Below are 6,395 nucleotides of genomic sequence, written 5' to 3'. Positions count from 1 at the left end.
AATCATTTTAAAGTATTATTCAAAAAATGAATCATATCCAAAGATCATCTGGACCACACCACCAATAGCATCAGAGATAGTGCTTTTCACCGTTAAACAGTTCGTAGGCCCTAACGTTTTGTTTCCATCCAATCTATCCATAATGTTACAAAGACTTAAATGTGGAGGAAAAATAAATTGCATATTAATCCAAAACTTCCGCGACCTTTGAAAGGGTTTCAATGATAGATGTTCAATCTCCCGGTGCTTTTTGCAGTCTGGTCCACGTGGTAGTTATATCTGTCTTATTTTTTGTCTGAAGATTTAAGAAGAGCTATACGAATGGACGTACGGTTTGGATATAACACATACTCCTCGTTATCAAACCCGCATGACTTGCTGACGCCAATATAACAGCCATATGGCTGGTGTGAGGTACACTAGCCAATCCGCTTCCGATTTATAAAGCCCACAGGGCAGCCGCCAACTCGCCAAGTACGACATGATTAATACACCATGATGGGTCCGAAATGCCGCTGCACACATCGATACGATTTAGGTGGTGCATAGGGTATGCCCCACCGTGAATTCACCTTCATCGTGTGAGCGTCATGTGTATGAAAATGAACAGAGTGATCCGTTGATGGAGGTTTAACATGCATGTGTGGCCACGAAGTGAACTGCCTTGGATCAATCTTCAGATGGATGAACATTTGTGGTGGTGCCCAGCAGATCAATGTTCCAGATCTGCTGGACAATTGATCTGAATTTCTCTTGGTGGCCAATGCAGACGTGCATAATTGTTTATACCGTTAATATATTGGCAATAGGACGGTCGAGTGTCTAAAAGCACCATGGTGCACTTAAAGCTTTCCGGTGCCCACATGTACATGAGAGTTCTTCTATTTTGATCGCATCCAAGGGCTGTTTCATATGATCGGTATCACGAAAATTACACAAAATTACACATATTCCAATTGTAATTCTACTAGAGGCTATAGATATGAGTGTAATTGAGATTAAGGTGTATCTCAGAGTTTTCTAATTCATTTATAGAATATTCAAAAGGCTTATAAGGAAGATTTAATGATTGTTCAAATTAGATATTCTCTCGGAATCTTTACTCTTGCTCCAGTGGTAGACGCTTAGGAGTTGTAACACCCGGTCAAGGGTTAAGTATCCATAGGTGGTGAAATTCCACTACAGTGTGAGTGTGTAGGAGCATGTGTGTTAAAAAAATAATAAAAATAAAATAAAATAAAATCAAATATTCTCTATCTCTTGTGATTTCTACTTTCATGGTGCTCTACTATCACTTTGTGTCGTGATTTTTTTTCCGAAAGGGTTTCTTCAAGTTAAATTTGAAGTCATCGCAATGGAAGATAGGAGATATGTTGGGATTTTCGGTGGATTTCGAAATCTACTACATATGTGGGCCTCAAGTTGATGCACGTGTTTTGTCCATGCTGTCCATCCATATACGCCATTTGTACACCATAATCAAATTACATATGTATATAGGTGACTGGCATCAATCGTGAAATCTAGTCCGTTAATTACAATTCCAAGGTCCGCCAAATACAGATCTTACTTAATACAATGTTTATCCAAAAGGAAGAATTTAATCTCAAACAGGGGATTGGAGGGTCAAAATTCCATGGTATTTCTAGACATATAATAATGTTAATTCCACTTAAATGTACTTTCATATCATTTAATTATGCGTTCCTACCGGTTCCTCAAGGAGTCTCAGAAGAAAGCTGACGCAGGGATGAACGTGATGAGGATAATTACTCTGAATCCACGGAGCTTCTCTAGACTCCTCATAGAGACTTCTCGAATTCTAAGAAATTCGAAATTAATTAATTGATGACTAAAAACGAGTTCACAACCCTTTAAATAGGGGTACCAAGCAATGGGAAAGAAATCAGAATCAAACTACAACTAAAACTCCTAGAATCCGCGACTTACTATAAATAGTAAACTTACTATTTATAGACGGCCGTGATGTCTGCTAGTGCGCAAGGTTTTCGGCCAAAAATAGTAAGTGTCCTATTTTGCTTCACCAAACCGTTCCCCTAATTATTCTAAGCTCTTTTCACATTGGACGCATCTCCTAAAGCCCGACGGGTGAAGAGTTATAATCAAATTAAAACTTACTATTTATAGTAAAAACGAAATTAAAGCAGGAAAACGATCGTTGATCCAGGAGTTTTTTACAATTTCGGGCTACGCAACCCAGCGTAGTGGGGTTGGTTGGCTAAAGTAGCTTGTTCTACCCCCAAATCATATATTTTACGTCAGGTAACTCATTCCAGATTGCGAGATATGCCTGATCTAAGGTCCAACGGTCCGGATCACTTCTGTGGTCGACCGGGCCTTTTCTGATCCATCTTGGGCATGAAACTATCCGCGACCCGCTCTACATCATCCTCTCCACTTCAAAAGAACTCGTCCTCCAGTTCTCATCCTGCGCTGGTTCATGACACTCGGTCAAATCTATGACGTTGAAAGTCTGTGAGATCGCCATGTCATCTGGAAGATCAACAACATAAGCGTTGTCATTAATCTTTCGAATGATTGGAACGGGTCCAATCTTCTTATTTTTCAACTTGGTGTACATTCTAGTCGAAAATCTCTCTTTACGCAGATGGACCATAACGCAGTCGCTCACCTCGAACCCTTTTTTCCACCGGTGCTTGTTCGCTTATTCCTTATACTTCTTGTTTGAGGCATGTAGCTTGGTCTGCATTTCTGCATGAATGCCCATTATCTTGTCTGCCATATGTTTTGCTGCAATGCTCGTGCTTAGGTATTTGGGCAGAGGGACCAAGTCAAGCGTATGGCAAGACACTCGTCCATAGATAATCTGGAACGGTGATTTCCCTGTCGAGTAGTTCACCATGTTATTGAATGCAAACTCTGCTCGAGATAAGATCAAATCCCACTACTTTGGTTTTTCTCTTGAAATACAGTGAAGGAGATTTCTCAACATGCGATTCACAACTTCGGTCTGCCCATCAGTCTGTGGGTGGTAAGCACTGCTGAATTGAAGTCGTGTATCGAATCGAGTCCATAAAGTCCGCCAAAAGTGACTAATGAACTTCATGTTACGATAAGAAGTAATGGTCTTAGAGACCCCGTGTAGCCGTACGACCTCCCTGAAGAATAGATTCACCACGTGTGTTACATTAAGGGTCTTCTTACATGGGATAAAGTGTGCCATCTTAGAGAAACGATCTACCACCACGAACACCAAATCCATACCGCGTTGTGTTTGTGGGAGACTAAGCACGAAGTCCATTGATAAATCCTTCCAAGGACCATCAGGCACAGGTAACGGGGTGTAGAGGTCCGTATTCTGAGATTGTCCCTTGGAGGTCTAACAAACATGACAACGTTGTATGGCTTTTTCCACATCACGTACTAATTGCGGCTAGTAATACCGCTCTTCCACAAGAGCTCGAGTCTTGTCTCGCCCAAGGTGTCCACTGAGGCCACCTCCATATAGCTCCTAAATAATCTGCTCCCTCAGAGAACTTTGTGGGATGCACAATCGATTCCCTCTGAAGAGAAAATCGTCCTGTATATGAAAGTCACTGGGGTGACCTCCTAGGCACTTCACCCAAGAATCTTTAAAGTCCTCATCCTCGGCATATAGCTCTTTGAGACAGTCAAAGCCGACCACCTTGTTGCTCATCATAACAAGTAGTGATGCACGATGGCTAAGTGCATCAACCACCTTGTTCTGCTGCCCTGACTTGTGCTTCAGAACGAACATAAATTTCTGTAAAAACGCAACCCATCTAGCATGCACACGATTCACGTTAGTCTGACTATTAATAAACTTTAATGCTTGATGGTCAGTGTACATGACAAACTCTCTTTGAATCAGATAATGCCGCCAATGTCGCAGCGCCTGAACAACCACGTACAACTCAAGCTCATAAGTCGACTACTTCTTTCAGGCTTCGCTGAGCTTCTCGCTGTAGAAGGCTACCGGCCTGCCTTCCTATGATAATACTCCCCCAATTCTGATGTATGAAGCGTCACACTCAACCTCAAAAAATTTGTCGAAATTAGGAAGCACCAAGGCCGGTGTTATAGGCAAACGATGCTTGATCTCATGAAAGCTCTTGTCAGCTTTATCGGTCCACTGGAACGGTCTTTTTTTCATGCAATCTGTTATAGGCGCGACTGTGGTGCTAAAATCTCACACAAATCGATGATAGAAGGTCGCTAACCCGTGAAAACTCCTCACCTCATGAATGTTTGTCGGGATCGGCCATTCCCTAATAGCTCGCACCTTATCATCGTCTACAAGAATGCCTGTAAACATTACAACAAATCGTAAAAACAATAGGCTGTTAGTGAAAAAACTACACTTCTTCAAGTTGAGGTATAACTTGTTAATTTGTAGGACTGCAGCACTTGCCTGAGATGTTTCCTGTGCTCCGCCTCATCCTGGCCATATATCAATATGTCATCAAAATATGCTACCACAAATCGGCTAGTGAACGGTTTTAGAACTTGATTTATTAGACGCATAAAAGTACTTGGTGCATTCGATAGGTCGAATGACATGACTAGCCACTCATACAACCCTTGGTCTTGAATGCCGTTTTCCACTCATCACCGGGTCGGATACGAATCTGATGGTACCTGCTTCTTAGATTTAGTTTAGAGAACACTTTAGCCCCTTTTAGTATATTAACGTCAAACCGTGGTATTGGGAACCGATACTTGATGGTAATTTTGTTAATTGCCTGACTGTCGACACACATGCGCCAACTTCCATTTTTTTAACGTTAATAATGCTGGTACAGCACATGGGCTCATGCTCTCTTTCAAGAGACTCTTACAGATCAATTCCTCCACTTGCCCCTGAAGTATCTGACACTCCTTCGGACTCATCCGATAATAAGAGCGGTTAGGTAGGCTAGCCCCAGGGATGAGGTCTATGTGATGTTGAATGTCCCTCATGGGGAGCAATCCATCAGGTAGATCCTCAAGCCAGACTTCTTTCAGTTCGTTTAGCAATAGCCTTAAACTTGAAGGGATGTTTGAGGGTTCTTCTTCCTCGGCCTTCACCACTACGGCGTATACCTCGTCGGTTTCCTTGGATTCCTCCATGAAATCCCAATGGTCAAGAGGAAACTCCCCTCCACTTTAGAAGCTTTAGGGTGGTTCTCTGGTGCCATAGGGGTAAGGATTATTTTTCGACTATCCTTGACGAATATGTAGACATTATCTCATCCCCGATGGGTTGCATTACGGTCCGACTGCCAGGGTCGACTGAGTAGTATATGACAAGCTTCCATGTCGACCATGTCATAAAGTATTTGATCATTATAATTTTTACCAATTGAAAATGAGATATTATATTGTTTTTTGGTCTCATTCACCTTTTTTATCCAGCCAAATGAGTACGGGGAAGGATGCTTTGTCGTTGGTAGCTGCAACTTTCCACCATCACTCTTGAGATGATGTTCTCGCTACTACCACTGTCTATGATTACATCACAGACCTTTCCGTTGACAGTGCACCGAGTACGAAATATATTGTGTCGTTGTGGATGTAATTCATTTCGTGGGGCATATAGTAATCGCCTTACAATTAAAAATTCGCCACGATCCTCGCCCGTCACTTCATCGTCACCTGCTATTTCTTCAGTGGTTTGTTCATGTTCATTAAAGCTATATAGTCTTCTTCTGCGGCACCGAGTACGAAATATATAGTCTTCTTCTGCGGCTTCATCTTCAGTGCCCCCTTCGTTTAGAATCAAGTATGCTGCGGGACGTTGAGGACAAGTGTTTGATAAGTGACCTGGTTGGCCATAGCGGTAACAATTGTTCGACCTTAGCCGAGCATAAGGATTTAGAATCCTACTCGGACCCGTTGTTATGGGTGGTGCACATTGAGGTCTGAATGAGCCACTCCCTGTATCACGGTTTGCTGTTGTAGGAGGTTGATGACGTTCTTCTACTGGATCTTTTCCTTACGCAAGCACTGGATCTTACGTGGGACTCGTCATGGGGGGGTCGAGTTGAAGGATATGGACAAGCAGGAGCTCTTGCAAGTTGTGTTTCTGCCCTACCCACTAATTGAGCTGCTTCATTCACGGTCCCGACTGGGTACATCTGAATTCGGTCCTGCATTGTCGGTAGCAATCCACCTATAAATCGTGCCACCTTCTGTGACTCAGATTTTGACAGATTGTTTCGTGTAGCCAACCGTTGAAGTTCTTAAGTGTGATCTGTGACGGTTCGATTTTCTTGTCGGTAATTTTGATATTGCTGGAATAATATCTGTTCATAATCACTGGAGAGAAATCGTGATTGAAGAAAACATCTCATCATTGACCATAATGAGATGGGCGCCTTGTTCAGGCGGGCTCGTGAGAGTTTTAATTGTTT

The sequence above is a fragment of the Magnolia sinica genome, chromosome 13, assembly GCF_029962835.1.
Source record: "Magnolia sinica isolate HGM2019 chromosome 13, MsV1, whole genome shotgun sequence".
Classification (NCBI taxonomy): domain Eukaryota; kingdom Viridiplantae; phylum Streptophyta; class Magnoliopsida; order Magnoliales; family Magnoliaceae; genus Magnolia; species Magnolia sinica.
The sequence above is the reverse complement of the archived record's forward strand: the minus strand, read 5'-3'. Positions refer to the sequence as shown.